At 45.6% G+C, this 26,630-nt stretch overlaps 1 protein-coding gene and 1 pseudogene across 1 annotated transcript in view; both read right to left on the bottom strand.

Annotated features, from left to right (window-relative positions):
- The window catches only part of CILK1 (ciliogenesis associated kinase 1), a 422,614-nt gene that overhangs the window by 170,437 nt on the left and 225,547 nt on the right, over positions 1–26,630 (bottom strand). The window lies entirely within an intron of this gene.
- Positions 21,038–21,127, bottom strand: LOC146817254 (U2 spliceosomal RNA; annotated as a pseudogene).

Raw genomic sequence — 26,630 nt, forward strand, 5'->3', positions numbered from 1 at the left:
TCAGATACCCTACACTCGCATGCATGTAAAGCAGTGTGGGAGGAGGTGTGAAAGGCATCTCAGGGATCCACTATGTCTTAGGGTGCAGTGGGTCTATTAGTGGTGTTAGCAAGCACTGCGTTCCACCTGATGCCATGCAGGACAATTTAGTGCAATAAAGGCATCAACATGTCGGTTACTAATGTCCACCACAGTCCTGCCATGGCCTGGCACTCACATAATTAAAAATATTCCCATGGGTGTCTGTCTTGGGGGAGTTGTAGGTAGGGTTTAGACGTGGATAGAGAGGTTGGCTCCCCCAGACAGATTTAAAGGACAGTAGCTTGATGTAGTGAATATACAATGTCAGTGACACAGCCAAAGTAGAGTTTTCACATCATTCCCATGCAAAACAGAAATGGCAAGATAAAACAGTTTACATAGTCTCTACCTCTTGCCATACTATTCTGGAGCTGTCATACACACACTGTGAATCTCACTAGTCAGAACTGTTAAAAGTACCTCTCCCTCCATCATAGCCCCCTGAGTCATTTGTTGGGGGTGTGGCAAAGTGACGAAGCAAAGATGGCACCTTAAGGGAAAACTGCTGCCAAGGATGACAGAATTTGGTGCAGCTCTGCCAATATGTGGGGAACCCAACTACAGAAACCAATGAAGATTGAAAGAGAGTTCAGTGGGACTGAAATGGCGGCCATCACTGAATGCAGGGGCAGCTGAAACGTGGCAATCTGAGTATCAGCCCATCCTCTACTGAAGCATGGGGGCATAGCACGGGAAAAATACAATGATGTGCAAGGCCCTGGAACAACAACTAACAGGGCTGGGCCGTCTCATCCATAGGACCAGAGAGGCTAAAGATGCCCCAGCCCTGTGCATCTAAGCGGAGGCGGAGGCGGAGCCAGGGCCACAACATGTGCAGACAACGCAGAGGCCGTTGCTATAGATCTGCCGTCACAACAGGAAGGTAACAGGGCGACGCTGGGCCTTCGTGTGTCCGGATTTTCACTCGGTGGGCCTTGACGGGGAGTCACTCCTACACACCCTAGTGAATGGGAAGAGGCCTGGGGGATGAATTCTGAGCATACCCTCTCCTCTCCTCCGAGATAACTGGTTGTCAAATTGGCAGAAATATGTCTTCAGAGGGAGACCAGCAAAAGATAAAGTCAGCCCAACCTCAGAATGAGGCCAGAGACGCAGGTGTGGGACTGCAGACACCAGGATCCGTCACCCAGGGAGGTGCTACATGCGGTCAAGATCAGGTTCACCCTGGAACAAAAGATCAATGAAGTGGTGATGGGCATTAACCTCCTGAGAACAAACTTCAAGAAGATATTGTTGAGGGTGAATGAGGCAAAGTACACACTAGAGGACCACGCAGAATCCAAAAACTAATTGAAAGCAGGGGTCTGTAATCTTTGAGAAGTCACCAAAAGCATTCACGCTACAGCTGAAGATGTAGAGGGGAGGTTCAGATGCAACACATCCACCTGGGGGCACCTTTGAAAGGGTGGAGGGTCCATCAGTAGATCACTGAAAATTCCATTAAAACTATGGTGAAACTAGAAGACCTCTCAATCATTTCACAATCGATCGAGAGGGCACACGCAATGGCCCACGGTGTCACCAAAATCTGAAGCAAAGCGAATACCAATCATCACACGTGTCCTTCACTTCAGGTATTGTGATGTAATTCGGAGGGCAGCATGGCAAAATGGTCCCCTAAAACTTGAAAACAACACTATTATGCTTTTCCCCCAATTACACACAAAAAGTGCAAGCCAAAAGATGGTTCTCTGACAGGGCAAAAACAGGGTTGCGTAAGCACAATATTAAGTACATGATACTGTTTCGAGGGAAGCTGTGGGTCCTGTCCGAAGAATGCCAGAAGAGACCTGGGAATGGCTGGAGGCATGGTGGAAAGCCAAAGCCAAAACCACAATGAGCAGCACAAGAACTGCACGGAGAGAAGATCCAGGAAGATATGTCTCCATAACCACCATAACAGTGGTGGTTATCATTTATGATCGGTTTTATAAAGCACACGAATACCCGGAGGCGTCTTGCTGCCTGTTATGGAGAATGAGGCTCAAATGGGGTTGCACTAATCCGGAGGAATCTCAACCAGTCCATGGATATACCAAGGCATGATGCCCTAAAGAATTTCAAAACAAAAGGTGGACGGTGGCGCATAGAAACCAACCTGAAGGAAAAAGTGAACAATGTTGCTGTAAATATCTGAAGATTTAATGTTACATATGGGGAGGTGTTTGGAGCCTTTAGCATTTGAGAAATAGTTCTACACTGGCAGAATTAGGCAGAGAGGGGGGATAGATGACTGCAGCAGTAGGTACACAAGGGAAAGGAGACAGGGAGCGGAAAGGGACGAAGGTGACATGGGGTGGGAGGGGACAATCACGGCATGGGCGGGGGGAGGAGCTAGGGAACACACAGGAAGAATAGACAATGACCGCATTGCCAACAAGGGCTCAGAAGGTAGGAACGTGGAATGTCAATGGTCCGACCCACAAGCTGAAGAGACTGGTGGTACTGAAATTTCTATCCGGACACAACCTAGATATAATCTAGTAGGGAAATGGCTTTTTGCTGGTTCACTCCCACTTTTTGCCCCCTTCGGTACTCGTGTAATGACTGCACACTGATGTCCAGAACCCAATGTATCTGTTCTGCCCCCTAAAAGTGTACAACAGTGGATAAAAATTGGCTACTTTCTGATCAGCAAGATTTAACTTCCATGTAAGTTTCTTGTACAAAGTAAGTAGGGCCTGCAAGTTGAGGTTCCTTTGACTTCAGCACTATTTGTGCCACCACTAAAATGGCAAGTAAAGATTTGGTACTAGGTTTGTTCTGCAGCCTAGAAGGCAAGTAAAAAGTTATCACAATTGGAAATCCTATTTGGAAAGTTTAAATAACCTCTAAGTCCCTATTATATGGTGCTTAGGATACCCAAGGACCGAAGGTTAAAGGGTTACTAGTGAAAGCTAGTGCACTTAGGTGTGCCTCACTTCAGTGGCAAATTAAAACAAGACAGCTGAAGCACTGTCAAATTAACGCTTACCAAACCTTTCTGTTCATTTCCTATAGGTCGTCTCTTTGCCAAAAGACTTCAGAGTGACTCCAAGGGCTAGTGGGCTATCTCCCAGTTAAACCACAGGACAACAAAAACCCAACCCAGCTGGTCCCTGATCAAAGACTTGCTGTGTCACTGCTGGTGCATGCTGGGAGGTGGAGTCCTGACCCTCCATGAAGTGCCCACCAAGCCCTGTGCCCATGGATGACATCAGAGTGTACTTTCCCTTGCCCAATTAAAAAAAAGCAAAGGAAACTAAAGAGAAATCTGCATTTGGGGACCTGAGAAGTTGTAGCTTGACTTGCGTGGGACTTTAATGGTGCATGCTGGAGGCCGAGTCCTTTAACCAAGTCATGGCCCTAAAGTTGTGGAGTCATGGCTCATACCATGGAGGACTGCTATGACATGGCTTGGCAGTTCGGGCTGGACTGTTCCCATGAGGCACAGGGTCAGACTGATTTGCATATGGCCATGTCTGAACTGGGGTGGCAGAGTGGGCTAAAGAACGGTGGTGGATTAAACACAGATCAGTTGACTGGGGGTGAGTACTTGCAATGTTCAACACTCCGTCAATCATTTCCTTTGGTTTTGCTTTGTTCGCCATAAGTTGGCAGGGTATGCTCAGACGTGAGTCCCTTGCTCACTTTGCCACTGGAGTCAAGCAAGCCTGGCTGAAGACGGCTGAAATGCCAGAAACCGGTCCTAGGAAGCTTGTTTCCGGTCCAGGGAAGGCATGGCTTGGCAGTTCGGGCTGGACTGTTCCCATGAGGCACAGGGTCAGACTGATTTGCATATGGCCATGTCTGAACTGGGGTGGCAGAGTGGGCTAAAGAACGGTGATGGATCAAACCCAGATCTGTTGACTGGGTGTGAGTGTTTGATTGGCTCTGATGCTCCGTCCATCACCACCCCCTTTTGTACCGCTGTGCCCATGGTTGACATCAGAGTGTACTTTCCCTTGCCCAATTAAAAAAAAGCAAAGGAAACTAAAGAGAAATCTGCATTTGGGGACCTGAGAAGTTGTAGCTTGACTTGCGTGGGACTTTAATGGTGCATGCTGGAGGCCGAGTCCTTTAACCAAGTCATGCCCCCAAAGTTGTAGAGTCATGGCTCATACCATGGAGGACTGCTATGATTCAAGGGCCATTGCGGAACAGTGCAGTGAACTGTAGTGATTTATTACCTATTTTTATTACATGTTTTTGAAATCTTCTAAAATTCATATCTCCAGCTCCCTATTATAGATTTTTGTAATTTTGATGTCTATTTAAAGATAAAAATATGTTTTGGTTCTTTTTAGATAAAATATGAGACAACGCTACATATCTAATGAATGAAGAGCTCTTTCTGCAGCAGTTGTTGGTTGTGGAAAGAAGGCCTTAAGGATAAGAGGCTAATTCAAATGAAAAGTCTGACGGAACTTTGGGGATGAACTTGGCGTTAGTACAAAGAACTACTCAGTAATCCCGAAACTGCAGGAACGTTTCCTCTATTGTCAGTCCTGAATTTCCCCAACTCTCCTGGCAGATGTCAAAGCCAGAGGGCAACCTTCCATGACAGGAACTTAAGGTCTGCCTTATGTATAGGTTAAAAAGAATGTTTCATGAGTTACGACAATACTATATTAAGATGCCAGAGGTGGCGGAGGCTTGACAGGTGGAAAGGTGCAGGCAGAATAGACCTCATGAATTGCTTAATGATCTTCGCGGCCATAATGATGGTCCTAGAGCTGTCCTTATTGAGGTGTCCAATATTGCTCCTAACAAGGTGATTCTTGTGGAAGGGAGCGTGGTCGATTACCCTTCGTTCAGAGTTGGGCCCAGCTCAGCAAATAGACTTTTACATGCCTCTGTGGATGACTGGACTGCGGAGTGTGAGGGTGCCTTGATTAGCCAGTCGTCCAGGTAGGGTAACACTTTATGCCGTTGTTTTACTTAGAAAGGCTGCTACTGGAGCCAGGCATTTGGTGAATATTCTTGGATCCGATTTCAGGCCAAAAGGCAGCACTCTGAATTGGTAACGGCTTCCGGCTACCGTACTGCCTGTGGGAGGGATGGATGGGGACATGAAAATATGCATCTTGTAAGTCTAAGGTGGTCATGTGATCCCCTGGGATTAGGAGTAATAAAATGTCCTGAAGAGTGACCATGCGAAAGGGCTGCTTTTTGAGGTAGGTTGTCGTTAAATCCAAGATCGGATGCCATTGTCTGAAATTGTTACGTACCAAAAAGAAACAGGAATAGAACCCTTCCCTCTCTGTAACTTTGGAACCGGTTCTATTGCTTTTTCTCGGAGCATTGTGAGAAATTCAAAACACAGGAGATGGAGGTGTTTTATTTCTTGTTGACCTGGGTAGTACAAGTTTCTGAAAGAACTATAAATTGTATCAGGTTGGGGTCCGTCGTTTTTTTTTTTACATTGATGAAGGTATAAAGAAATCTGCCCCCTCCCAAAGGAAATCTGTGGATGAGATGGGAAAAAGATAGCCAAAGCCTGAAATTCATCATTTGCGTCGTAAGGTATCTTTTCTCTGACGCCCGCTCTTTCTCTGGGGGTAGATTTTAAATACGCCCGGACTGTGGTTGTCGTTGAACATACGGTGGTTGATAAAGCTGGGAAGAGGTAGTGTAGGAGGCATACCTACACTGCTGATATCCACTTCTATAGGATGGAAGGCCCCTTCCTCTCGCTCCCCTAAAGGTTACTTACCAGTATTGAAGTGGCCCGACGCCTTTGCAGTGTTGGTATCTTTCTTTATATCCTGTAGCACATCGTCGATATGCTTTCCAAAGAACACTTCCCCATCGAATGGAAGGTCAAAAATCTTGTTTTGAACTTCAGGCCCAAACGAAGTGGCCCTGAGCCATACTTGACGGCGCAACACCGCTACACACCCCAGCGACCTGAATGCTGTAGTCGCGATATCCATCGCAGAGCCTATCACCTCCGCAGATGCGGTCTCTCCTTCTTGGAGAATTTTCCTCATCTCCGAATTACTGTCCTCAGGAAGTTGATCCACATATGGAGCCAAGTCACCACATTTGTTGATCATGTCGACCGAAAAATTGGAAAGAGCATTGGCTGATCGGACTAGAGCTGACATTTAAGAAAAACACTTACCAGCGTTATCCAAAAACACGCCTTCGCCATCTGGACGGGTTCTTGGACTTTCTCCGCACAGCCTGAGAAATTACAGTCTAGTTTGGGATGACCCAGCAGACAGGCAAGAGCATCCTCCGGAGCTTTGTATTTTTTCTCCAATGGCAGAACAAACCAATTGGCCGCACTTTCAAGTAGGTTGTGAAAAACATCAATTTCCTCTGGTGGCGAGTCAATGGGCACAAAAGAGGGAGAAGATGGTGTGGGAATGAGGTAGTCATCCCATTCTTGATGTAGATCCCAAAGTTTTCCTTCTTCCTGTTCATCATTAGTTCCCGGATCTTATTGTTGAAGAACTAAAGTGGTGATTTTTGAAGAGGCTTCGACTGTAAAACTTGAACCCTCTTGGGGGTATAAGGGATATATCGTGGGCGACTTTTCGGGAGGCACAGACGCGGGCTGTAATCTCTTTCTATAGTCAGCCAACATGAAGTGCAGGACCGTTAGCAACAATGACGGCATGCAGACTACTTCCTCTTGATAGTCACAATAGTATTCCTGCTGAGAAATATAAATGTGATGCTCCCCATATTCCTCTTCAAAATCATCTTCCTGGCACTTAACGTGTAGTTGTGACAGGCTACAGGCGTAACCAAAAGGGCTCATCATCCTCCTTAGATTCTTGCTCTTCCAAGAGATGAGATTGCAACCGGGGTGTAATCTTGCTGGGTGAGGTAAATTCTGGTGTAATCTTCCTCATTGCAGGCTTCTATCTCTTTTCCGGTGTCTTTTCCATCGTCTTTTCCTTGATGATCCCATCGACGGTACCGCCGACAACACCACAGTCGGTGAAGTAGATATCGGCGCAAATTCAGAAATTGTAATAGATGGTGTCGTTTCCGTAGATGTCCTCTTTACTGTCGTCGTCGTTGTGGTTAACGTCTTCATAGCTGCCGCAAGCGTCGCCGGTGTAGTTGTCGCCGCTACCCCCGGCTTCGTCAATGATGATCTAGTCGATGGCCTGATCGGCGGTGACAAATCTGAAGTCTTCACTTATGAATGAGCCATCAGCACTAGCGTCGAAGTGCAGCACTTGCCTTCTGTTTAGAAACTGAAGACTGACAGACCTCTATGCTCGTCAACGATGGGGAGTGCTTCTTCGTCGACAGTCCCGTCAACGATGGGCTTTATGTCAACAGTTTTTCTTCAGGAGGCACAGAGGAAGGCTTGTTGAAAGAGTGCCTGTCTTGACGGAGTGTAGTAGGTTCAGAACTAGCCTTTTTTCGATTATCTATCCCCCGAAGAATGTCCCTTACTCTCCTTTTCAGGTTTGTGAGGAGAGTTTGAGGGACTGCGTCCCAGAGTCCCATGAGAGGTGTTTGAGGGTTCTCTTTGGATGCTCGCCAGAAGAATGAGCGTGCGATGATCTCCTCCTCTTAAGCAACCTCCTAGGTGAAGAAAAGGTCGCCTCATCACTGTCCTCACTCAAAATCACCTCCTTCCTGGCTTTAAGTTTTTGAAGCCATATAAGAAGGCGCCCCTCACGATCCCTTGAAGTTTTGTTAGAAAAAGTACGACATATCTTACATTCCTTTGTCTTTTGGTATGGATACAGGCAATAAATGCAGTCACTATGAGGGTCGTCTGTGTGAAGTCTTTTCTTAGAGCAAGTGGCATTGGCTCTAAAAAGGCTCTTTATTTCCTTATCTGACAAGACTATGCCAGAAACCAGCAAATCAGTACTGAAGAAGATGGTACTGGAGTAGAAATGTTTGATTCAAGCAAAGGATTTTATAAAAAAACACTGAAGTAGAAGAAGAGGCTAAGCAGAGCTCAGAGGAGACTCCTTAACACAAAGTGCAGTAGAAAATCTGAGGGTCTAAGGTTCTCTCAGGAGCGTTCTAGAGGGTGGGAGGTCCCGATTGATTCAGTATTGACTTTTGGTCTCTTTCATAAAACAATGGAGATAGGTTACAAAATGGAAATGAGCCTAGATCTGCTTTCTGCTTGGTATTAGCTTTGCATGGCTATTTTGACTCCCATCTCGACGACGGGGAAGTATGTCAATCTATGAACATTCCAATACTGAAGTAAATTGAAAGTTTGTTTTGAAGGTATTTCGTCCCTTTACCTAAAAGAGATCTGTGTACCAGGCACAACATCTTAAAAATAGCTTGCTTGCTAATAGGAAGCCAGTGCAGTGATCTGAGAATAAGTTCAGAGGAAGTGTGAGTTGAGAGGTGGAGAACAAGATGTGCCTCGGTAATATGAACCACTTGTAGTCTTGACAAGAGAGAATCATTAGCCGCTACCATTCGGGCATTTCCGTAGCCTACGTGGCTAACCACAAGAGCCTATGTGAGACTCTTTCTTTTATGAAGAGGCAACCACTGGAATGCTCTTCTCAACATGCGCATTATCCCAACACAGGTGATGCATGTAGATTTCATCTGCTCTCTCATTGTGAGGCAGTCGTCAATTGGGATGCCTAGATTTTTGACCACCTTTTTGAGTTGAGGACGGGTGTCTAATTCGGATGGCCATCAATCATCCGAACAGTAGTCATGGGCCTTGCCGAACAGCACAATTTCGGATTTATCGCCGTTCAGCTGTAGGCAATTATGGGACATCCAGAAAGCAAGGTTAGGGTCCATAGAAATGATCAATTGGGTGCCATCTGCATATGAGATGACACCCAAGCCACAGGACCACATTACTTGTGCCAAAGGTGCCACATAAATGTTAAAGAGTACAGGGCTTAATGAATATCCCTGAGGAACTCCTCTGAGTAACAAGACCCGAGATTTGAAGGGACCTAGATTGATAATCTGAGTACGACTGCTCAGGAAGCTCTGCAGCCAGCCGAGGGCTTTACCTCCAAAACCAATATCAGAAAGTCTTTAAATCATGATGGAGTGTGAGATGGTGTTGAAGGCAGCCGAGAGACAGCCCTTATTGTATTCAGTGAGTGTAACTGGGAGAAGATAGTGGTGGCCTTCGTCTATCTCCCTCTGGGAATGCAGCAAATTATTCTAGAAAAAAAATGGGAAAATTGATAATAACATTTCACAATACACTCCTGATTATTGGGAGGGGTGGGGCCTCAAACTAACAACAAGGGGGAACTTGAGAAAGTCACCGCAAACAGACAGGCAGGGAAGATAAGAGACTGAATAGCTTCACAAAAGCTCTGGTGCTGATGAACCACTGGAGGGAGGCACACCCCACCACACAACAATACTCTGAGATGTTTAACTGCATGAAGAACAAGTTACTTACCATTTGTAACACTTATTCTGATGTAAACTCTAACTAACTGCAGATTCCTCACCTTGAGAATATCCTCAGGTGCCAGATTGGTTCTGGAAGAATCTTCAGCATGGCCATGCATGCCAGTAGGTGGTATCGTGCAGCTCTGCATCAACTTCTATCCAGACTAGAAGTGACGGCTGGAGCTGCATATAAGTGCCACCTATGTGCACTGACCTCAGTTTATTTCGTAACACCTTCTGCACCCTCAGTGGCGCAGCTCAAAAACCAAGTGTTCAGTTCTCGAGATTGGAACTTTTTTAGTTGGAACATTTTAGTCCATTCCACAGAACAGAGAGGTGGGGGGCGGCGAGAGGTGAATTGTCTGCAGGAAGATAGAGTATCCCTTAGGAAAAACTATATTAAAGGCAAGAAACTTTTTCTTCTGATGGATACTTCTAACTTCACCTTCACTGGAATAAAAACCAAAGCAGTATACCTCCCCCAGTGGTGGGTATTTGGACAGATTTAGAATAAAAAGTAATGCAGGACCAAAAGCCTAAATTTCCTGGCTGTCAAGGCAGTAGGGCTCCATGAACATGTGCACAGATGTTTACACTGCGGCCTGCAAAATATCCAGGACAGGCATCCCGTGTGCTAATGCAGTGGTAGCAGTCTTGGCCCTAGTGAAATGGGCCCTCTACCATTCTGAAGGCTGCCTCTTGGTCAACGCATAGCAGATCTTGTTCCAGAGGACCATCCACCTGGATAAAGTACTGTTGTGCACTGCCTTGCCTTTCTTGGCTCCAGAGAACCCCAAATAGAGCTGATCATCCACCCAATGGTTTTTGGTGCGTTTGATGTAAAAGGTAAGCTATCTTTAAGGGTTAAAGCAACAGAGTCTCTCCACCTCCTCGAGGAGTGGGGGGGGGGGGGCAAAGAACTTGGGGAGAGTGATCGACTGAGTATGAAAGGGACACATTTGATAGTAGTCCGTAACTGCAATTTGTCCGAAAATAGGCTGAAATAAGGCAACTGGGCAGACACAGCTTGAAGCGCACTCACACAACAAGCTGAGGTGATCATAAAGACCATCTTTAAGGTCAGGAGACATAGGGACAGCTGTATAATAGCTCAAAAAGGCTACACATAAGTATAGTAAGGATCAAATTACCATCGATCTGTGACATCACGAAAAGGTTTGGAGGAATCATGTGGACCAAACCTTTGAAAAAACGCAACACAACATGTGATTTGAACAGGGACAGCTGGTTCGATAAACCCAAATAGGCTGAAAGGGCCATCAGGCAACCTTTAACAGTGCCCTCTGCAAGTCCTTGCTGGGCCACAGGTAAAACAAACTGTAACACATCAGACAGTTTGGCCTGCAATGGGTCTGCGTTACTGGTGCCACAAAGTCACAAACTTGCCCCAAGGTCTGACGCAAACAGACTTTGTAGAAGGAACCCTGGACGAAAGGATGACATCCACTTCTTCAGGAGGTAGACTGACTGCAATAAACTACCACCGTTCAATTTTGATACATGGAAGTGAAGACTGCGCAGGTCTGGGTGCTGGACCCTGATGTGACAGGAGATCCTCTTGAATTAGCATCCTGATCGATTAATAGATGCTCAAGCCAAGAGATGCTCATGCCCACAAATTCTGGGTACCACACTCTCCTGGCCCAGTCAGGAGCCACCAGGATGACTTGGGCCTGGTCATTCCTGATCTTCAGAATTTGGGGTAAGGACAGGTAGCATGCGGAAGGCATATGGGACTCTTTTTAGAAACTACAACGTGTAGAAGCATTGACACCGGGCATTCTCGGTGGTGGCAAAGAGCTTGAACTGTCCTGGCTTTTAAAGATCCCAAGAAGTGTTGAGCCATCAGGGAAATAACCAGACAATTCAGCCAAATCCATTAGGAGCAGGGCCTCCTGGCATAGAGAACAGGTCCCAACTCGCTCTGCTTGTTGCCACAGGGCAGTGGTTTTGTCCGTCAGGAACCAACCTCCCCTTGCTGGATGGCAGGAAGGCTTTAAACACCAAGCAAATGGCCCGAAACCCCACCAAGTTGATGTGGAGGCAGAACTTAGCTGAAGACCATGGTCATCCGATTTCTCAGATTACCTCCCCAACTCAACAGTGATGCGTCTGTCACCACCATCAGCTGTGGATGGGGTAGGGAGTGGGGTCTATCTTTGTTCCAATGGCAGTCAAGTAGCCATCACAGCAGATCTTTTGTAGTCTTTTCCGGAACCAGGATGAAATCCAACAAGTCCCCATGATGCTGAGCACACAGAGTTCAGATTCCTCTGCAAAGCTCGCATGTGACATATGGCATGGTTGAAGCAAGAGCAGGCGAGCAGGCAAGCAGGCCAAAAAATCACTACACAGAGTTGAAGAACTGAGGCTGAAACATCAAGATCATAGCCCAAATGTTCTGGACTCGTTTACCCAGAGGGAAGGTCTTTCCGATGAAAGGGATCCTCTTTGAAGAAGTCCAGTGTGACTTCAGCATATTGATCTTGAACCCCAGTAATGTAAGGAGGTTACCCGTCACCTGAAGGTGGTCCATGATTGACTGTGGTGAGCTCGCCTTCAATAGAAAGTTGTAGAGGTAGGGGAAGACTGGGACCCCTAACCTCAGAAGGTATGCGGAGACCATTGCCATAACCTTCGTGAATACACAAGAGGTGCTGGTGATGCTAGAAGGGAGCACAGCAAACCGAACAAATTTGCCGCCCACTTTGAACCATAGGGAGTGCCTGAAATGGGTATCCTGCCGATCCAATGCCATCATACAGTATTGAATGCAGGGCAGATCCAACCTGGGCCAGCAAGAGCACCTTGAATTTAGCCTTTTGCAAGAAGAAATTAAGGGGGTCTAAATAAGAAGGCGTATTCTGCCCTTTTTCTGCATAAGGAAATAAAGGGAGTAGGACCCAGTTCCGATCTGCAAGGCTGGGACCTTCTAAATGGCTCCTTTCTAGAAAAAACAGAGCCGGAACTTCCTGCAGCAAAATGGACAAATGGTCCCCTGAAACCTGCTCTGTGAGGGTAAAAGATGCAGTGGGGTGGAAAGAATGACAGAACATAGCCTAATTGGACTATCTGCAAGGCCCACCCATCGGATGTTATAGCTTGCCACCCGTGGGGAAAATTACTAATCCTACTTCCCATGGAGTGGCTGTGTACCGCAACTAAAGTGGCCTGAGGGTACTGGGAAGTTTGCTGCCTTTGCGGGCCTGAATGCTATCTACTGGGTCCTGTACCCTGAAACTACTGGGGTGCCTGTTAGCAGTGTGGGGGGGGCCTCGACACTGTCTATAGGCAAAGCCCCTACTGATGCATCAAAAGGGGCTAACTTGTTGGCCATACTACATTGTGGGCGTGGAGCGACTGAGGCAGCACCCAGTAGCTCTACTCTCTTTTAGACACTCAAGGACTGTCTGCCTTCTCACCAATAAGGCGGGATCCTTTGGAAGGCATATCCATGAGTGATGCTTTATCATTGTCAAAAAAGTTGAAAGTCCTCATCCATGCACGGCGCCGGAGCACCATGCTAGTGACAACCGCCATGCCTAAAACGTGGGTCATGTCTAGGTCTGATCTTATGAACTACTTAGCCACATTCTGGCCATCTGGAATGGTCCATCCCAAGTTGGCGTAAAATTCTTCCGGGACTGCTGGCACAATCTCTGTGACCATGTCCCACAATGCACGGAAGCACCGTCCCAGCAGCCGGTGTTGACTGACAAGAGGACAAGGTTAGCAGACGAAAACATCCCCTTTCTAAATGCCAATTATTTTTTACTCTGTCTAGAGTAGTAGGAAAAGAATTGGGGTTAACCCTGCTAGTAGAGACCTGTATTACCAGGCCCTCAGGAGTAGGGTGCTGCATCAGATCGAGTCTGTGACAACATGCCACCTGTCTGTTCACAGGTGGTCAATAGCAGGGATTATCCAAGTGTCTCTGAGGGTCAGTCAGGGCTTTGTATAAAGGTAACAAGTTAAGAGGAGGTTTGACTGGGCTTCAACATTACCTTAAGGGCATTGGTTTTTACATCAAGCGAAGGCAACTGTAAATCTAATATTTCAGCCGTCCTTCCGAAGACCGTGGTGAATGAGGCAGACTCTTCCATAGAAGGGCAAGGGGATGAAACCAACACCATGTCAGGGGAAGTGCACAGCCCACTGGCTTCTTGTAGGTTCAGATAAAAACAGTCATCATATTGTTGGGAGAAATCATCCCCATCATCAACATTATCACCAAAAGGTGGGTGGTTCTGGTTAGAGTCCGATCCGAAAAGTTGTTGGCGCACTGGAAGGCAAAAGACACTGTCTTAGAGTCACAAGTGTATTGGGGCGAGGAGTGTCAGAACTGTGCCAGAATGCAACTTCAGCCAAGGAGGTTTTGGTATGGACTTGGATAGAACAATGGGATCGACGTCCTCCTCAGGCGTTGGCGAGGCAGGAACCGGGCACGGAGTCGGTTCCAAAGCTGGAGCTTAATCAGACACAGGTTCAAGAGGCTGAGACAGCGGAGATGGTGGACCAGCCACCTGTAACCCGACTGGAGGCCTCTGAGGATCCATGGGGCCCGAACATGTGCCAGAGGAAGCCGGTAGAGTGCCAAAGATGCGGAGCATGGCCTCTCTAAATGTCTCAATCTGTTGTGGTGCTGCTGACAGACACAGAAATTCTCCATACCACTGCTGTTAGGCAACCATCTCCAGAATGCCACAAGACATTAGTCGATCACCCATCTTCTTAGGAATCACAGAGAAAGTATGCATATTTTATAGGAGGCTTCAATGTCCTGTGGAGCAATCTGTTTGCTGGCGATCTCTCCTTGGCTGCAGGAAAGATTTTTCAGTTTTTGAAAATTATATATGCCTTACACCCATTGACGTGTGTTTTCATGTGCACACCTGCTCCTCCTTGGGGTGCTTGCATACCTTCAGGATGGGGCCACGCAGGTTCCGTGGTGTGATGCAGTGCTGCAGCTACCCCAAAACCTGACACTTGCTTTAGGCAGCCGGTTGAAGCAGCTGCTTCTTCCTGCTCCTTGACCAGTAGTCCCACTCACCCCAGACATGCGAACATGAGCAAAATGCGCAGTGGCAAGGGTCGCCAGTGCAGGCTGGGGATGCCCTGCAGGAGGGAGATGCTTCTCTGTAGTGCCAGATAGGCCCAGTTAGAAACACCACCATTTACATGCACACACTTCTTAAGTTGCCTTCTTGTTTAAACATGGTGACTTTTGACATACATTTGCGTGCGTGACCATACAGGATAACATTCTCTGAATCTGCAATGCTTACATTTCCACTTCGTAGGCACACTATCACGACACCTTGAACATTCAGTACAACGGATAAAGTTCACTGCACAAATGTCAATGTTATTGTCTGGTAGACGACAAAGCTATTGAACTAGAATAAACAATTAAGGCCTGACTGGGGTTTCGACATGACCACATGGGTTCTGCTTATTATACATACAGAACCACTTACTTGTTTAGTGTATGTCGAAATTCCAGCTCAGCTGATTCCTGTTTACCAAAACAAGGGATGTCCGGTTCTACACCAAAACGGACAGCCTGATGACACTTGCCTGCAGGTAATGGGGAATTCAGACCACCATGCAGGTATCTGGCACATCACCTACCTTAGGCAAGACTAGGTAAGGCAGCGCTAGGTAGGAGTCAATTATAGACAGTACTTATATCCCAGCATAAATCCAATGTTTTAGCACAATGGTGGAATTGCTCATTTTGTTAACTATTCTTGTAATGTTAAATACATTATTCTGTTTCCTTCTATTAATCATTGCAGCGCACATATTTTACTCAAGAATTACAATGCTTTAATAAATATTGAAACTGCAGGTTGTGCATTTCTTGTGTATTACTTGGGTATGCACGAGAGTCCAAATGAAAAGGTTCTAGATCTGTTAACACAATTTCCTTGGGAATTCAGGGTGGTCATGTTCTGAGGTTGTATAATTTATCCACTACCTGGTCAGGTCAGTGCACTGTGAGCTAGCAGGACTACAGACCAACATATCCTGAGGATGTGCACGGAATCAGTCTGACACAATCCTGACATTTATGTTGTCCAACAAATGCACAGTTTGTAATAGGAAGTATAAAGCTCTATGACAAAAGAGACATCTGGTTCTCCTACTTCTACGGGATAATACATTTTTTAAAAATCACACACACAAAGGCACTCATTTCTCCTAGGGGACCCACCACCTCATAGGCTCCCTGGCACCCACTGTAGCTTGCTGATGCGGTACATGAGTGACTGCTTCAGATGGCAATATTGCACTCTTTTGTGCATGGATTTGGATGAGGTTGTCAGCCTCACGTTCCTGGCGGTGGGTTCTAACTGCCCAGTGCCACACTTCAGCTTTCTCCTGCAGGCCACAGTGGCTGCACCTTCGCTCAACAACTAGTGCAGCCTCCTCCTTGCAAGCGGATTCTGATCCTACCGCGGGTGTAGGAGCAAATGTCTTTGTGCAGCTCCTTAGTCACCAGGCAGTTAGCAGTGGGGCTGATGACTCCACAAGACAGGCTCTCTTGTGGGGATGCAGTCCTGCTATTTCCAGGATGCATGTGCTCCTTTTCTCCAGGTATTCTAAAGCATTCCTAGCAGGGCCTTGTCAAGTTGTCCCCAACTGTAAGGAAGCCAGCAATCAGAGTTCCTGGTTCTTGCACTCAATTAATACCCACTCACCATGCTAGGTGAGTCTTGTCACTAATCCATGATAACACTGGGACCCTGACCTAGGTTTCTACCCAATATTTCTGCAACAATGTGTATTCCATTGGCCCATGCAGGGGACTGGATTCTTGGCAGATGCAACATTCTATGTATCCATCTCGGACTGGTCAGGTCACATTATTTATCCACTGCTGCCTACAAGAAGGGGTGGGGCTGGGAAATCACCGTGAGAGAAACCCAAAACAAAAGGTATGTAAGAAGAGAAGGCTTCCACTTTCAGCTATATCTCAGTCTGCTGGGGCATAACACCTCTGGGTTAACAATGAAGAAGTGGCATCTCCCTCTCTTCTTTCACAAAATCCAGGCCCACTTCCAAAGACCATACGGAATGCTTCTATAATCTGCATCCCAGTCCTGTTAGCACATAGGAAAGCACTACAGATACACACTATGCTCACCATACGATACAAATGCCACATTTACAGTGTCCATGCCCTCTCCATACATGCCCCTTGCAACTTACCCAGAGCGCCTTACTCTAGCAGTCAACAGGAAGCAGACCTTATATTAAAAAGCAGTTGCTATAGGTTGCAAGTCAACTCAAATAAAGCTTGCAGTGAATGAGACTTCATTAGTGATAGTGAGTCTCACTACAGAGCAGAGGTGAAAACACTGTAGGACAATAAACAAAAAAAACTGGAAGTTCTCACAGGTTAGACCCCATTTCATAAGGGCTTGTCATCAGTAAACAACCCAGAACTCTGTATTCAGGGGCTTATCTTCAAACAGGCCTTCACCATCAAGGTTTGAATTGTGCAGTGGTGGTACTTCGGGGCAACGGATATGGTCAGAGAACCTCTTAAAGCAGAATTGGGAGACCTCAATGTATCAATTTAATCTTAATCTTTTGCTGGATAGGAGTTCTCCAAGTAATTCCATGAAGAGACTTGAGATAACTGGTGTCTTGACGGATAGTAGGTCAAATAGATACACTCCGATCTGAAGAACTTCACCAGGAAAGGGAGAAGTCAGACTTCTACAGGATGGTACGGTCAAAGTCCATTTGTGTGGGTATGATCTAGAGCAAGGCTCGATGGTCAATGGTGTTAAATGTTGCCAAGAGATCTAAGACATGGGGGAAATGATCAGAGTTAGAGGCAGCCAAAATGAGTGCTTAACCATTTGGACTGTCTGTACTGCACTTTGCTCAGTATTCTGACTAACAGCACCAAAGAGGGTACTGTTCTTTATTTTGTTTATGGTGTTCGATGATGATGACTTCTGCAGTGATCTTATCCCAGGAAGCAAAATGAGTTACTAGAAGATACCTTGCAAAATTGTCAGAAATTAGGTTGTCCTTTATCAGCAAGAAGACATATACTGTCTTGAGGTAGTCTGGGTAGATGCCTTGAAAGAGGGCAACATTGACTTTGTTGAGTGCATTGCTGGTGATGAACTTCATTATGGACTAAGGGACAATGCTATCTTCATATTATATGGCTTTAAGAGATTCTACAAGTCTTAAGAAATGTTTGATGACCAGGGTGTTTGAAGTATGTCCATCTTGGTGCATTAAGAGGTGCTATGTGGAGGAGGGAGGTTGCTGTTTCAGGGTTATCCATGCACCTGCTGAACTTGTAAATTTAGTCCTTGAAGTTGTTTATTAAACTCCTTTTCTCTGTGGACAGTACAATGAAATGGTTGCTGTTAAGTTGACACAGTGTTTGATGCCTTTGAAGAGAGCACAACGTCCATTAGTGGCTGTGTTGATTGCGTTGGTGTACTAGGAAACCTTAGCTTCAGTGCTAAGTCCCCTGGGTAGTGCAGTGTGTCTTCTTGGCCTCAAGGACGTTCTGGAACTGTGATCATGGCCATCCTGCAGTGAGGGAGTATCCACACTGGTTTAAGAGTGTGTTGCTGAAGACGTCGACCCGGGCACTGACCTACTTAATGGAATCTAAGGTGGCTCAGGGTGTTAATGGGGGAAACCGAATAGATGCTCAGCAGGCTTCAGCTGGTCACACAGAGGTTATGCTGTGCTGGAGGTTGAAAAGGGTGATGGTATGCGCAGCCCGGTTCAGGGCCACTGGATGGAACTGAGGAGCAGATGAGGTTCACAGTGTTCCCCTTGTTGTGAACGGATAGCATGACATGTAGTATGACGGTAATAGATTTAATGAGGTTGACCGTGATTTCCTTCAGCATCTTGGTGAAAGCATCATTTATACATTGTTGGAATAGCTTCATAAATAAGCTGGGGTAAAGAACGTCAGATATTTATGAGGTGAAAGCAGTGGAAGTTTCCTGAGGCCTGTATATGATATAGTCAGTCTCAGTGGCAGGTGAGGACTTCAAAGGAGTTGACCGAAACTAGCTGCTGGACAGTGCATGGCCACATTATAAACATAAATAAAAATGAAAAAAGCTTTTTTTTGTAAAATCCATGACAGTAGGTGCAGGAGAGCAACAGGAACAGGTAAGGGAACCAACAGGGAGTGTGTGGAAGATGAGGGATCACGTTAGAGGAGAGGCAATGTAGCAAATGGCAGCTGTCGGTCCGTACATAAAAAATACAAACTTTCTTTGTAAAGACCGTCACAAGTGAGGCAGGGGAGCAAAGGCAGGGCAGGGGATGACTAAGCTACAGAGGCCAGCACCCAGGGGAAAAAACATTAAAATTAAAGGAAAAACGAGAGGGCTGGGGAAAGCGATGGGCGAGCTTAAAGGAGGAATAAGCAAGTAACATGAGCGCATTGGAGTGGGTGGTTAAACAGCACATGAAGGTGAGAGACAGAAAGCACAGACACTCTCATAGAGTGCTTAATGGAAAGGAAAACAATAGTTCCCTAAATGTGAGCAGTGGAAGAATACAAGTCAGCCAAACGAAAAGAAGGTAAAGAGTCTAGGCTCCAGGGAAAGGACAAGCACAAGCAGAGGACGGTAAGCCACTGTATAAGAAGAAAGCATAAGTCTAATCAAAGTTTTTTTTGCGTTTACAGCCAGTAGGCAAGAACGGAGACGAAAATTACAATCGTTAACAGCTTTATTCCTCCATTTAAATATATATTGTTGAGAAAAAAAAAAATAGGTCTGAGGAAAGCATGATGCTATTGTCTCAAATACATCCGAGAGGATCTTCACTCCCAGCTGGAGCCATACAATGCCATGAACCTTATATGGCGTTCTCAGCTCAGGCAATAATGTTACATAGATAAAGAATCTGCAGAACAAAAAAAATCCATTTGACTTTGGTTTGGTGTTAAGAGGTACAGTGAAACCTCTTCTGGTAAAAACCTGTGTCTCTCCTACATTATTTACATTCCATAAAATAAATGATCACTTTAGAAATTTGGTTCTCAATACCAAACCTAAAGCATTTGTGAGAGCCTACTTTTAAAAATAACAATAAAATAAGGTACCATAGATCACCATCATAGTACAATTATCTAAAGTTTGCCTGTTATATAAATACAAGGGTTCTGTTTACAAAAGGAGATTTAAGGAGGATGCATGTTCTTCCCGGAATGAATTCTAACTAATACTCATTTACACTCTTCACATGTAACCGTGTATACTTCTGTTGAGGGAACCCAATCTAGTAGGGAGCAAAACCTAAAATCTTTTGAAAAAAATGCAATGAGCAACTGTATATTCTAACTAAGTGTTCAACCTGGAGTGAAACAAAAAGCACTATCCCGTTTGGTATGTGAGAGAAAAAATAAAACACCACAAGAATGGTCATACTAACTCCAAGGTTAAGGCTGACGGCAGCCATGTTTTAACACTTTAAGTTATGCTTAAGTGGTAGTCAAGCATCTTTCTTTCAGATTTACCAATACGACTGTCTTGATGTAAAACCTTTTGTGACAGAGGAGGAAGAGCTCTAACATTGTCCTTCTCAATCTCGAGCACACTGAAGTCTGAATGGAAATGAGCACTACTGACATACCTGCCATCAATGTCCACATCTCAATGATGGCACTGAAAGACTGGCGCCTTCGGCTAAAAAGAAACTGATTGAAGAAGGACTACGTTATGAGTCAGAAAGATTCACACAATACATTTACACGCGGTCTTAAGAGCTGTACGCTCTGTTGAAGAACTCTGTAAAACTGATCTTTGCTATTAGGCCACCAATCCTTCAATACCAGAGAGACTAGTTAGTAGGTGGTGAATACAGTATGTCATTGTTCGTTTCACAATTAACATTTTGGCATGGTGACCACATCTATGGGAGCATTTCAGGTCTTAAAAGTCCAATCAAATAGATCAACTGTTAAAGGGAGCAGAAGAAGAGGTATAAGCAAATCTTTAATGTCTGTAATTTAATATGAAAGGTCACTGGGATTTGAGAAAGTACATGCGGCCAACTGTTCGCATCTTTATGACTTTGTATTTCCCATCAGAAGCAACCGAAAAATTGCACGATTAGTACAGGGTCTTAAAGAGGTTCTGCAAAAGATTACTAAACAGGTATCTTGATGCTGAAAGTACGTTGTTTAGCAAATGCAATGGGGACCAGAGGATAGACCACTACAAAACGTGCTGGACAGTAATATCCCACAAGTAATTTCAAGGCATTTTTCTCCTTAGTAAGTAGAGTTTTAACATGGGATACTCTGCCTCTGTTTTTGAAGGTATTTAAGAGAACATCGCCTTATCCTCTGAAATCACAAGTGTGTAGCAAGATTTAATTTTAGCAAAGGAAGACCAGCCCAAGACATGATGTTTAGAGTTGGCTCAGTTAATGGTCCTCTGGGATACTCGAGTTAAAAGCAAGCCGAGCTGCAATGTGCCTTTTGCCTAATGCCCACACTCCGACCTTTGTCTCAAAGACACACTTGCCCCCTCCCAGAAGCAGCATAGGAGAATCCGGCTTGTGCTACACTACTGTCTTTTTACACTGATAAGAACAGATACTACACTTGATCTTAGCCAAAAGACCGAGAAGACCGAGAAGCAATGTCTTTTTACAATTTTGATTCCCCTCGGCTTGGGAAAAGTTCAGATGGGTTGAGAGTTAAGATGCTGTGTAGTGTTGCGAAAGAGCTCAGAGAGGAAAGTTCAGCTACTAATCTTTAAGTATGTGTTGTGATCACAAAACTTGAAAAATCGCAAGCATTATGTATCTCTCCTAGCCCATTTACAGCACTTCATAATCTCTTCCTGATCTGTCCATCTGAACCTCTGTGTGCAGCCGGGTCTGCACTTCATTTCACTTCTGCCTCAGTAAAGACCAGTAACTAGGTGGCATCTCAGGATCGCTGTGTTTGCTAATCGCATTTTGTGATTCCCTAATTGCAAAGCAGGAAGCATGAAAAAATTGCGACCCTACTCTAAGGATCCGCAAACTACCACCAACCTCAAGTTGGAGGTAATTTGCAAATCCTTAGAAAAATGCTCTTTTTTGCATTTTTCTAAGTGCCATGTGGCGCACACACATGCCTTAAGGCATGTATGTGGCTGCGCCACATGTGCACACCTACCTGTATTGGTGTGCATCAGGGTGGCCTTTTGGCCCCCTATCAACCTTGCAAATTGAATGCGCAATTTGCGAGTACCTATTTGGTACTCACAAATTGCGACTGTACTCCCATTCATTCCTATGGGCCTCTGGACCCATAGAAATGAATAGGAAGCCATTCCTTAATTGCGAATCGCAATTTGCTATTCGCAATTAAGGAATGTGTAGGAATCGCCAATATTTTTGTGAAACCTACATGCATACGCAATTGCGATTCCTTAATAGCGATTCCTTAATAATCGCTATTAAGGAATCGCAATTGCCCAGCTTGTGGCATGTGCCCTAAAGTCTCTTAGATGTTATGCTCTGTTATGGGCTAATTACAGTTAGCATACTTGTAATTTTGACATCTTGTGAACATTTTGTGTCATCTAATCTTTTTTGTTCATATACTTTTTTTTCGAAAGCATAACTACCACAATTTTACAAATGGGAGTTAGTGGCAACCCGGGTCAACACAAAGATAATGTTATGGTGCTATTCAGTGGCAATCCCTAGTGATGGATAGTTAAGGTATCATCTCACATTAACTGAGCAATGCAAAGGTTGAGCTAAACCATAACATATTGTTATACCCATCTATTCATAAATTGATATTCAATTACGAATCAAACAGCAACTGTAATACTACATGTCTATAGTATCTTGCCATCTGCCGGATAAATGAGTTTGTCAGTACTAAATTTTAAAAGTTCAAAGTACGACCTATTGTTCAATAAAGACTGTCGCCTGGAACTCACATTCTTTTTGTATCTATTTTTATCATATCCCATATCCAGATCTTCAATGGGGGAGGGGCCTTTTGGCCACTTCCTACTCATTACCTTCATCCTCTTGCTCAGCTTAAGTCCCTTTGTGATAAATTCCCTAGTGTGTTTATCTTTCTTTTTGAGAGGTACACCTCATAGTAGAAAGACTGTGGTTGCCTGCACGATATTCAAACCTGTTAGTTCTCTCAACTTACTAACAACCTTTGTCCAGCAGTCCTGAATGTCAAAATACCTCCATTACGTATGCATATATGTTCCCACTTCAGCTTTACATCTAGAACATAGTTTGCTAATGCTTCTAGCAATCTTATGCATCTTTTGGGCAGTTACATAAGGGTGATGTCACCATTATATTTTCAGTGAGGTTAACTATAGGTTACCCAATGAGGGAAACCACTTTGGTTTAAGGGAAATTTGAAGCAACCATTTTTAAGCCTCGCCTAGCGACGCAGCGCATGCACTGCACGCTCCTGGCGAGATCTATTGTCGCTTTAGCTTGCGAAGCGAGGGTGGAAGCTCCACCTGTGCTTCTTAATGACGCGTCTTCGAAATCCGTGCTTTCTATTGGGAGTTAAGCATGTTTGGTTCCCTCCCGGACTTTGTTCGGCGTGCCTGCCCGGACAGGGCATGTGCACGCGCTCGGACAGAAGCTATGCACGCGTATGCTGTACGAGAACGGCGTGCTGCTTTGCATTGCGTTCTGCAGAGTTCCCCGGCCGTCTCGTGTAATTACAGCGTCCGAGCGCATGGCGCCCTTTCACTTTCTTTACTCCCCGCGTTCACTTTCTTTACTCCTTTTAATGAAAAAGAATCACGCCTTGATTGATAATGCACCAGAGAATTGAGCAAACCCTGTAGAACTTGAGTAGGGCCAACATATAAAAACGTTATTGTGGTTTGCACTATAATTTCATTGAACACTGACGACAGTCGCCATGTGGAGAAGTGGGAAGGACCGCTGCACTCGTGCTTCTGAAAAACTGCTTTTGCCTCGAGCTTGAAGTGCAGAGAGGACATGTGCTTTCATAGGGAACCTCAAAGAACACAGACAGCCCACAGCAGATGTCGCGCGTCTTCATTTCTGCACTGCTTGCAATATGCAACAGCCTTCATAGCCTAACGGAATACCAACAGCTCTGGCCCTCCCCTTCACTCCACTCCACTGGTAAGCGGGAGCAGCCAGGACGCAGCAGCAGAGGAGCTGCTGCAAACTTCTCAGGTGCTCTTCTGCCTCCTGCACCCCCTCGGGAGGGGGATACCCCCAGATGCCCGGTCCCACCTGAAGACCCAGCATCCAGCATGCACGGCACCGAAGAAGCCACTCACCGCGATGGCTTGCAGCCTCTTTCTGTGCAGATCAGCCTCCGCCATCCTGCAGGTAGCACGCGCTGAGAGCAGTCTGCAAAAGCACTGCTGTCACCCAGGGAGACCGGGCAGAGGCTCCGGAGCGGCAAGCGGGCTCTGCTGCTGTGGGAGTGAGCAGGCTGCGGGGAGAGGGGGCCTGCCCCCCGCCCAGCTGTGCTGCTGCTAGCCGGAGCTGGCCACCGCTGCACAGGCCATGTGTGCACTGGAGGCCTCAGCCGGCGTGCTCCTCCTCTGGGGGTGATGGGTGGCAAGGCGGGCTCCTCATCAGGGATTGTAGAAGTAGCCGGGAGCTGCAGGCACGAGCCAGAGGTGGAGTGGGGAGTGACAGCCTGTGGTGGAGTGGCGGAGGGAACAGAAGACGGAATTCCGTAGTCAGGGTCTACCCAAGTGGCAAAGGTGGTCTGTTTTTATTTCAGACATGCAGCAACAGCAAGTGGTTGAAGTAAGCAAAGCAGGGCGTGCCTGTCTTTCGTCCAGATGTTTCAGTCATAACAGATTATGACTGTCTTTTGCTACACCAACCCAGAGGATGAGGCGCCCCTCGCTTGCATCAGGGTCCCTTTCCCCCCTCCCCGAGGCATATATGAATGAATGAATGAAGACATTTATAAAGCGCAGGCTTTCACTCAAATGGAGCATCTTGGCGCTGAGGGCTAGTGTCAGAGGAAAGTAGTCTCTAATGTCGCAGTGTTGGGAGGTTTAGATAAGAGAAAGGGCCAAACTATCTGGAGCTGTAAATATTCAAGTTTTCAATTTTTTCTTAAAGATAGAATCTGTCTGTATAAGTCTCAGGTAAGTAGTTCCAGGCTTTAGTTCCTAAGGCAGCCATGGACTTTCCTCCTCTGGACTTCAAACGGAAATGAGGGGGTACTAGCCGATTTTCTTTAGATGATCTCAGATTACGAACAGGTACATGAACTTTTAATCTGGACCAGAGGTACTTACGGCCACTTTGTTTTACAGCTTTAAAGGTAATCACAAGGATTTTAAAAAGAATTCTCTTGTGCATGGGTAACCAATGGAGGGTTTGAAGAGCCTCGGATGCTGAAGACCCTTTAGGTAAATTCAGTACCATTCGAGCCGCTGCATTTTGCACAGTCTGCAGCCTTTTTAGAGTACTTTTCTTTATGCCTGCATAGAGACTGTTGCAATAGTCCAATCGTGAAAGAATTGTGGCCACTGCCACGGACTTGCGGGCCGTGGCAGGTAGAAATTAAAAATGTCAGTTTTTATCCAATAAAAACAAGTTCCTGCAACAAACATGGCCTGCTGATGAGGAGAGAGAGGTATCAAATCGTACTCCGAGATTTTTTGCAGTGCCCATAGTAATGGGGGGGGGGGAGGGGGGGGGGGCGGTGGCTGCGTCAGTTGGTCACCACATTTTAGGGGAGAAAATATTACTTTTTCCCAACAGCAAAATCTCCGTCTTTTGGCTATTACATTTTAAATGGTTCATGTTCATCCATTCAGAGACAGCCGAAAGGCAGCGTTGAAAGTTTTTCTCGGCTACAGTTGATTCTTTGTCCAGAGTGGGGATGAGCTGTGTATCATCAGCGTAAGATACCGTCTCAATATCAAAGGAAGATATTAGTTCAAGCAGGGGTACCATATAAATATTAAAAAGTGTGGGGCTCATAATCGAGCCCTGGGGTACCCCCGAACACAGCTGCCTCTCAGTTGAGGCATAGCTACCTAGTGTAACTGATAGTCTTCTATTTTCCAAGAAAGACAATAACCAGGCCAGTGCCCTCTGAGAGATCCCTACTTTTCCTAGCTCTTTACCCAAGGTAGCATGGGAGACAGTATCGAATGCGGCTGAAAGATCCAACAGAATCAGAACTGCCATTTTTTCCTGATCAAGTGCGAATTTTAACGTCTCCGCAGTATGTAGCAGCGCTGATTCTGTTGAGAACCCAGCCCTGAAACCTGATTGCCTGGAGAGTAGCACATCATTTAATAAGAGGAACTAGTTTAATTGCTTGTTTTCAAGTTTCTCTGTTATCTTACTTAGGCAGGGTGATAATGAACTAGGTCTAAGGTTTGTCAGAACGGTTGGGTCTGTGAGATGTTTCTTCTGAAGAGGTTTAACCGATGCAACCTTCCAGCGGTCTGGTACTACTTCCTGTCTAAGTGAGGAGTTAACAATCTGATTAATAATGGGATTAACAGTTTCGATCAGTGCATGTAAAACTTTGGGAGGGCAGGGATCGCCTGGGGAACCTGATTTACAAGACAGGATGGCCTGTCTGGACTGGTCAAGGGTGATCTCACTAAAGTGATCAAGCAGCGGTATATTTTCGTGATTATAAATTGACTCTTCAGAAGATGAGGTGTCCACTGGAAAATCCTTTCTAAGGTCACTGACCTGGTCATCAAAATAGCCCGCTATTTGATCACATAGTTGATGTGATGGGGGAATTTCCTGATTAAATATCTTAGGGCGGGTAAAAGACTAAAGTTATCCCGTTCTCTCTCCACCTGATAGTTTCGCAGGTATCGAATACAAGAGCACATTGCATTGTAATTTTTCGATTTTTGAGAAAGCAGATCTGTTTATCGCAACTTTCTGGAAAACATTTAATTGACATTTTAATGAATATACAGAGCTTTGTTCCAGGTAATCAGGTTGCTTAAAATACATAAGTGAAGAAGGCCTTTAGAGCTCTGACATCGTTAGGAGTTTGCAAACTGCGAGAATAAAGGAATATGCTACTTACTAGTATGCATCTGTTCTTGGCATGTAGAGCTGCAGATCTACACACTGTGCATAGATCGCCATCTGGTGTTGGGCCCGGATGT

This window comes from Triturus cristatus, chromosome 6, assembly GCF_964204655.1.
Source record: "Triturus cristatus chromosome 6, aTriCri1.1, whole genome shotgun sequence".
Lineage (NCBI taxonomy): Eukaryota > Metazoa > Chordata > Amphibia > Caudata > Salamandridae > Triturus > Triturus cristatus.